At 33.8% G+C, this 9,086-nt stretch overlaps 1 long non-coding RNA gene across 1 annotated transcript; it reads left to right on the top strand.

The window, feature by feature from the left end:
- Nucleotides 1-2,112: 2,112 nt before the first annotated feature.
- On the top strand, nucleotides 2,113-3,953 carry LOC148764688 (uncharacterized). The gene is made up of 3 exons (XR_016025138.1): nucleotides 2,113-2,234; nucleotides 2,891-2,964; nucleotides 3,833-3,953. It is a non-coding gene; the product is annotated as an uncharacterized LOC148764688 (long non-coding RNA).
- Nucleotides 3,954-9,086: the final 5,133 nt, after the last annotated feature.

Below are 9,086 nucleotides of genomic sequence, written 5' to 3'. Positions count from 1 at the left end.
GTTGATCCCGTGAAAAACTAGCGTAAAAGGTTTTGGCTGAGCCTGCGAAAAGCCATTGTAAAGCTTGGTGAAAGCTTGTGAATTTCACCGGTCCATAATGGATTTGTGGGAAAATCCTTGGTTGGATAATCAAGGTAGTGGATGTAGGTCTTGGACCAAATCACTCTAAATTGCTGTGCATCTTATACTCTATTTTTATTTTTCTAAGTTCTGGAAATTAGTTTCCAATATTGTTAAGAGCTAAATTATGCTATTCACCCCCCCTCTAGCACATATTATAGGGACCAAAAATTGGTATCAGAGTTAGTTCCCTATTATTAAGGCTTAACATCCTTAGAGAGGATCCATATGGCTCTCCAAAAATCAATAGTGGCTGAGGGACAATCAACAAACAGACCACCTCTGTTTGATGGCTTTAATTACCCTTATAGGAGCACTAGAATGTTAATTTACATTAGAGCTATGGACTATGAAATGTGAGACGTCATAACTAATGGACCTTTTATGCCATCAACCGTGAATGTGGTGACAAATGAGTTGATGCTCAAGCGAAGGTCTGAATAGACTGAGGTTGAAACTAAGAAAATTCAAATAAACTTTAAGGCTATCAACATATTGCATTGTGCATTAACCCCCACTGAATTTAACAAAGTCTCAAGCTGTATAACAGCTAAACAAGTGTGGAAAAAATTTAGAATAATCCATAAAGGGACTTCTCAAGTAAAGGAGTCCAAAATTGCTTTTTAACACATAGTTATGAAATGTTCAAAATGGAGCCTGGTGAAGACATCACCAGCATGTTTGATAGGTTTACAAACATCATAAATAAACTGAGTCAGCTAGGTAAGCTTATCCCTGAACATGAATTAGTTAAGAAACTACTTAGGAGTCTATCAAAAAATTGGAAGCCTAAAATGACTGCCATTAGAGAGGCTAAAGATCTGAACATCATCTGAAATACCCCATACTTTGATATGGTGATAAATAAAGTTGAGCGAATGCAAATTGAGGTCAATTAAAATGTTTAAAAGTGATAAGAGACGAAAGGAGTAGTTTAGGATAAAATATTTCACAAGTGAGAAAATAACAATAAAATAATAATAATTTTATCGGAGGAGAATTTGTGAGATAAAAGGCGATTTGGAAGTCAAGTGAGGCATAATAAGGTATTTTGGGTACCAAGGAGACAAGATAAAATTTTTAGAATAAAATAATATTTTATTAATAAAATAATATTTTATTAATAAAATAATATTAAAATATTAATATTTAGCCGGATGTCGAAGTCAATCAAGAAGAAGGAGCATATAGTTGATCCAAGTGGGGGAGAAGATGATAAGCTCGACTCTATAAAAATATTTGTCATGACATACATGTGATGGATAGCATGTTTGCATGCTAGGAGAGTCTCGAAAAATTTACAAAAGTCGGTATTATACCTAGACGTACAACAAAGTTGATTTAAACCTCAAACTAGATCAAATAGAGAATTTATGATGAAATTAAGAATTTTAAAGTCCTAGAATGGTTTAATATGGTGATTCAGAGTTTGAGGATCAATTTGGAGTTAAACCGGAATTTTTGCTATCTAGGGGCAAAATGGTCATTTGCCACCTGGGGACAAAATGGAAATTTTTAGAAAAGATTTTTGGCCCCATTTGACTTATTGGAGTAAGATTTGAGGTTTAGAAGTGAAAAATTTAATTTCGGTATAATTTGGAGAAAAACGGTAAAATGGTAATTTTGCCACGCAGAATCAAAAATTTAATTTTTGAAAGGATTTTGATCAAATTTAATTATTTGGAGTGTGAAATGTGTATGAGGAGTGATAATTATGCATTATGGCAAATTTTCAATTTTTTGGGGCAAAAATGTAATTTTTGAAAAGTTCGGGGGCAAAAATGTAATTTTGAAAAATTTGCTCCACCAAAACTTTGAAAAAAATCTGGAAATTTCACTTAAGACTTGGATAAGTCAAAGGGAATGCATGGTGGACAAAGTAGGACAAATGGATGGCTAGAAAAAAATGAATTAATAAAATATTTAAAATATGAATAAAATAATATTATTTCATTAAACAATAAAAAAGGCATAAAAAAAAAATCAGCCCACCCATTCTTCTTCTTCAACATTCGGCCAAGCAAGAAAGAAGTGAGAGAAAGGAGAAAATAAAACCCTAGCCAAGAAATTTAAAGGGAAAATAGGTGGAAATTCAAAAATCAAGTGAAAAAAAGGTAACATTTCTTAAATTTGTCTTGTGCTTTACCTTTCCCATGCATTTCCCATCATTTTCCATGGTTGAATCATGTGATATGAGGATGATTCCAATTCTGGTCATATGGGTTTAGAGAGAGAAAGTTGTTAGATAAATCTGATTTTGAGCAATGTTAGTGTTTAGTGTTAGTGTAGCATGTTTATGAGTAAAACAAGAAGAAAAATATTTATCTTCTCCATGAATTTCCCTGGGTCGAATCTAGCCAATGGTATGTGAGGATGAGGTTGACTTTATTTTAAGAGAATTGGGTGGAAAAATGATGAATTATGAGGTTGGAAATTAAATGGGAATTTTCGGTGCAATAAATTGAAATTTTTACCCACTAGGGGTAAAAGCGTAATTTATAGTCCGAACTGATAAATTGGACCAAATTCACAATCATTGAGGTATTGTGGATATAATTGGATAATTGAAATTGAAATGGATGGAATTGGAGTCGAATTGGGGATTTTAGGACTTTACACCGTGTATAGGCGAGTTAGGTCGAACACCGCAATTAAGCGATTGTTTAAACATTTCAAATCCTATCTAGTGCATACGCATGGATAAGAGCCTGAAATAATTTATGATAAATTGACACAATTTATTGATTTTTGTGTCATAGATTATGGATAGGTGGTGAGTCAATTGTTTCGGGTAAGAGACTGCACCCGAGGGCGGAAGATAGGAGTATTTCTACTCCTAATACTGTGAGTGAACTTATTATCGTCTTAATTATCTAGAGTAGTTTTATACAACTGTGTGATTTTATGAAAAATGAGTTTAAATGGTAAATTGTTATGTTTTAAGAGAAATTGTGATTTTATAAAATGATTTTATAAATTTTCTAGAAAATCGAATATTGGTTTTGAAAATAGAGTAATTGGAGACTGCTAGTTTGTGTTGCAAATTTATGGTTTTGAATTGAATGGCTTATGATAATAAATGAGCATGAATGGCTAAACTGATTTTGGTGTTAGAATTATTTATACTGTGTATTCAGCCTTGAGAGGCTAGGTTGCAATAAATTGCCATGTCATGCTAGAATGAATTTTATTGATTGGTGGATTATATATTAATTATTTACTGCAGAGGGGGTTCCGTGGACCAGCCTATTAGAGGGGCACGGTAAACTCCATTATATTATTACCTCGAACGGAGAGGCGCGTAGGGTATCTCCTGGGGTATAGCTTAGGGTTCACTTCACGCCAAACCACCACGTGAAGGGGAACTCAGCCAACGCCAAGGAACGGCTGTATTTTTCTCAAACTAAAATATGTTTTAAGTGTATACAAAATTTTAATAGCCTTGGCGGACTCGGTTAGATGCCCTGCGCAAGGTATCACTGAGTATGAGTTTTGGCACGAGCCAAAGTTTTAAGAAATTCATAAGCCAAGTTGATTACTCGATTTATATGGGTTGATTTTATTGGGTTGAAATGAACTGAAAGGTAATGAAATTACAGTATGATGACTTATTTTAATTGTCTCCATTTACTCGGCTTTAGATACTTTAGATGGTATCTGTTTACTCACTGGGATTATAAAATCTCACCCTTTCTTCCTATACATTTTTCAGGCTCAGGACAGTTTGTAGATAGTCGAGTAAGACGAGAACTAAGCTCGGAATTGCATTATAGAAAGTAAGAGTTCACAGTCTTACATCCTCTTGGTCAATTAGAGCCCACGTGTCATTGCAGATCAAAACTTATATTTTGGTTATCTGTATTTCTATTCATACAATTTTTACTTTACTTTCATGTGCAAAAAAAGTTATTTACGAATATTTCTATAAAAATTTATTTTATGAGAAAATAGAATATTTTATTGATTATTTTTGAATAGTACTAGTTGTTAACAATTTGCTTTCAAATGAACGTTTTAGATACTTATTTTGTTTTTAAATCATTAAATATATATTTTCTGCTTACCTACTACATTTTTAGCAAGTTTTGGGATTTTTGATGAAAAATTACGAAAATGCCCCTATGAGCCAGAAAATAAACTTTTATTGTTCTTATTTGAAAATGACTTATAATTTTTTTAAATGCGAGATTTAATAATTGTTGCTCACCGGGGAGATGCGGAAGTTGATGCTAAGCCTTGCGGGGTTTTGATCGGCATTCGGGGTGAAGAATGTCTGTCAAGGCCTCGCGGCGGTTGTCACAGGCTCGATGGGGAGTTCCGGGTCGTGACATCATCACACTTGATGAGATTTGTGGTTCTCTTCTTACTCATGAGCTGGAGCTTAAGGAAGAAGAAGAAGAAGACCGAAGGGAAGCAAAGGAAAAGAAAAAGAGTATTGCACTTAAAGCTAGCATCTTTGAAGAAGAGCTGAAAGAGCTTTCCTATGATGATGATGAAGAATTGGCTCTGGTTGCAAGAAAATTCAGAAAGTTAATGAGCAGAAGAAACCGAAGGCTAGCTAGAAGACGTTTCAGGAAAGACCAAGGTGTTTCATGGAAAATAAGGAAAAAAAATGACTTCAACAAGAAGGAAGAGATGAATTGCTACGAATGCAAGAAACTTGGTCACTTCAAGTCCGAGTGTCCATTGCTTAAAGATGGAACTCCCAAGAAAAATAAAAAATCCAAGAAAGCAATGGTGGCAGTTGCATTGTCGGATAGTGACACATCAAGCCCTGAAACTGAGGAAAGAGCAAACATCTGTTTAATGGCACAAGAGGATGAAACAGAGGTATTCTCATCCCTCTGCATTAATTCTTATGATGATTTACAAGATGAATATGAGTGCCTTTATGATGAATTTGAAAAAAAATTTTCAAAATATAAATCATTGAAGAGAAAAGCTACATTACTTGAAAATGATTTGGAACAAATCAAACAAGAATTTACTTCTGTTTTTGAGCAAAGAAATATTTTGCAAGTTGAGTTAGAACACTCAAAAACAGACTTTTAGGTTTTAAAACAAGAGCTGGTAATTATGGTAAACATGGTCATTTATCATATGACTGTTTTAAGAAATGAAAAGTGCAGAAAGTTAAGAAAATCTAGGTTCCTAAGGGATCCTTTGTTGCAACTAACACTCAAGGACCCATCAAAGTATGGGTACCTGTAAAGAAAAACTAAAATTTTGTTTTGTAGGTTGAGCTGGAATTAAATGAGACATGTTCAAGAGCTCAATTCAAGAAGAAACAGCCTTGGTACTTGGACAGTGGCTGTTCACGGCACATGACAGGACATGAAATGATATTTGCTCAACTGGATAAGAGAAAGGGAGGAACCGTATCCTTTAGAGATGATTCAAAAGGAAGAATCCATGGTATAGGTACGGTTAGTAAGAATTCCCAAACTCAAATTAGTCATGTGTTGTTGGTTAAAGACTTAAAGCATAATTTACTAAGTATTAGTCAATTATGTGATAACAGATTTAAAGTGCGCTTTGATTCAACTAAGTGTGAAGTGATAGATATGAGTACAAACAAAATCTCATTTATAGGAAATAGATTGAAGAATATGTATGTAATTTTACTCAAAAATCTTGAAGTAAATAGTGAAGTATGTCTTGTTGCAAATGTTGAAAATGATAGTTGGCTATGGCATAGGAGATTAGGACATTTGAGCATGCATACTATGTCAAAATTAATTAAGAAAAATCTTGTTGCTGGACTGCTTGAGTTAAAATTTGAAAATGATAGGATATGTGATGCTTGCCAACTAAGAAAACAAGTTAGGACATCTTTCAAGTCTAAGAAGATTGTGTCAACATCTAGACCTCTTGAATTGCTTTATATTGATCTATTTGGTCCAATAAGCACAACTAGCTTAGGAGGAAAATCTTATGGCTTTGTAATAGTTGATGACTATTCTAGATATACTTGGGTGTATTTTCTTGCTCATAAGAATGATGCTCTTCAAGCATTCTTAAGTCATTGTAAGAAAGTAGAAAATGAAAAAGGATTGGCCATAGTTAGCATAAGGAGTGATCATGGAGAAGAATTTGAAAATGATGAGTTTGAAAAATTTTGCAATGAAAATGGGTTGGATCACAATTTTTCTGCACCTAGAACACCCCAGCAAAATGGAGTTGTAGAGAGGAAAAATCGAAACTGGAAAGAAATGGCTAAGACCATGCTATGTGAGAACAACCTACTTAAATATCTTTGGACTGAGGTAGTAAATACAACAAGTTATATTCTTAATAGATTCTCAATAAAGCCCTTGATTTCAAAGACTCCATATGAACTTTATAAAGGTAGGAAACCAAATGTTTTGTATTGAGCAATGGAAAACAGCCGCTAGGGAAGTTTCATGCAAAGAATGATGAAGCGATATTTTTAGGATATGCTTTAAACTCAAAGACCTATAGAGTTTTTAACAAAAGGACCTTAACCGTTGAAGAATCAATTCATGTGGTTTTTGATGAGTCAAATGCATTACAAAAAGAAGCTCATCATGATGATGATGATGTAGAAGTTTTAGAAAAACAAATGGAGGAAATGAGCTTAGAAAACAACAAAAATAATGAAGAAAGCTCACCTAAAAGAGAAAATGAAACTCCACCTCTAGAAAATCTGCAAAAAGCAAAAAATCAGCATGATGATCTACCAAGGAGTTGGAGATTTGTAAGAGATCACCCACAAGACCAAATAATAGGTGACATTTCACAATGAGTTAAAACTAGGAAAGCAACTAGAGAAACTTGTCAGTTTTCAACTTTTATATCTCAAATTGAACCTAAAAACCTTGAAGAAGCTGAAAAAGAGGAAAGTTGGATAATGGCCATGCAAGAAGAACTTGATCAATTCATAAGGAATCATGTATGGTCATTGGTACCTAGACCTTCAAATCACCCTATTGTTGGTACAAAATGGGTATTTAGAAATAAGGTAGATGAGCAAGGAAATGTAGTTAGAAATAAAGCTAGGTTGGTAGCAAAAGGATACAACCAAGAAGAAGGAATAGATTATGATGAAACTTTTGCTCCGGTTGCTAGGATTGAAGCCATAAGGTTGTTGCTAGCTTTTGCATGTTTCATGAATTTTAAATTGTTCCAAATAAATGTAAAAAGTGCATTCTTAAATGGATTAATTCAAGACGAAGTATATGTAGAATAACCACCTGGTTTTGAAGACGTTGAAAAATCTGATCATGTTTTCAAACTTCATAAAGCCTTGTATGGATTGAAACAAGCTCCTAGAACTTGGTATGAAAGGCTTTCATAATATCTAGTTGAGAAAGGGTATGATATAGGCAACATCGATACTACATTTTTCATTAAGAGATATCTAAATGATTTAATTGTTGTGCAAATATATGTGGATGATATTGTATTTTATGCAACTAATGAACCTTTATGCAAGAACTATGCAAAGGAAATGCAGGGTGAATTTGAGATGAGCATGATGGGAGAGTTAAAGTACTTCCTTAGTCTTCAAATCAAACAAAGTGAGGAAGGAATCTTCATCAACCAAGAAAGATATACTTATGATATGCTCAAGAAATTTGATATGCTAAAGCTGAAATCAATTTCCACACCAATGAGTCCATCCACCAAACTCAACTTAGATGAAAAAGGTAAGGATGTAGATCAAAAGCTCTATAGAGGTATGATCGGCTCTCTTCTCTACTTAACAGTAAGTAGACCAGATATTCAGTTTAGTGTGTGCTTTTGTGCTAGATTTCAGTCACAACCTAAAGAATCACACCTAACAGTTGTTAAGAGAATTTTTAGATGCCTCATAGACACTTAAGAACTAGGAATATGGTACTCTAGAAACTCAACTCTTAGCTTAGTTGGATATTCAGATGCCGACTTTGCTGGCAGCAGAACTGATAGGAAAAGCACTAGTGGAACATGCCAATTTTTAGGAAGGATGCTTGTGTCTTGGTCCAACAAAAAGCAAAACTCAATGGCACTATCTATAGTAGAGGCTGAATATGTATCATTAGGTAGCTACTGTGCACAAATCCTTTGGATCTAGCAACAATTAAAAGACTATGGAATAGCTATGCATAATGTACCAATATACTGTGATAACACAAGTGTAATCAATGTATCAAAAAATCCTATGCAGCACTGTAGGACAAAGCACATTGAAATTAGACACCATTTTATTAGAGACCATGTGGTGAAAAATGATATTAAGATAGAATTAGTGAATACTTTACATCAATTAGCAAACATTTTTACCAAACCTTTGAGTGAAGATAGATTATGTGAGATTAGAATAAATTTAGGGATGATTAGTGTGAAGGAATTATAAGAAAACCTTTGGCTATGACATAGAAAACAGAATGCTTTCAGTCGACTAAGGATTTCTTAGTTAACTAAGAGTGGTATGGCAATTTTAAATAATAAGACTCAGTGAGTTTAGAGAAAGAAGAGTAAAATGTGGTAAAAATTTTGGTTTACCTGGTGCAAAAAGAATCAAGAAAAACTATCAAAGTAAATAACCAAATTTAAAGGGTAGTTCGAGATTATAAAGAAATAAAATAGAGTAGTGTTTAAAAGGAAGGTGAGCAGTTTTTTTGAGTAATAACTGCTGACTGCCTTTCCTCCTTTCTCCCCTGAAACCTGTTGCTCTAAAAACAAAAACCTAAATCTTTTTGTTTGCCCTTGAAACCGACTAAAAACCTCATAAATTTTTGCAACCAATATGGCTAGAACATCTCAGAGTAAAGAGATATCAGAGAAGAAGAAAGGGAAAAGGCCAATGGAGGAAGGAACAGGAATAGAAAATCTGAAGAAGAAACTAAAAATCATGCCTGGTTCAGTGAAAGATATATCCGAGAAACTAAGAGAAAAGAAGCAAAAAACTAACTAAAAGAAATAAACAGAGCCCTCACTCTACAAAGGTACCAGTTCTTCTT

Source organism: Theobroma cacao, chromosome 1, assembly GCF_053813885.1.
Source record: "Theobroma cacao isolate CCN51 chromosome 1, ASM5381388v1, whole genome shotgun sequence".
NCBI classification, from domain to species: domain Eukaryota; kingdom Viridiplantae; phylum Streptophyta; class Magnoliopsida; order Malvales; family Malvaceae; genus Theobroma; species Theobroma cacao.
This window is presented reverse-complemented; position numbering and strand designations above follow the sequence as displayed.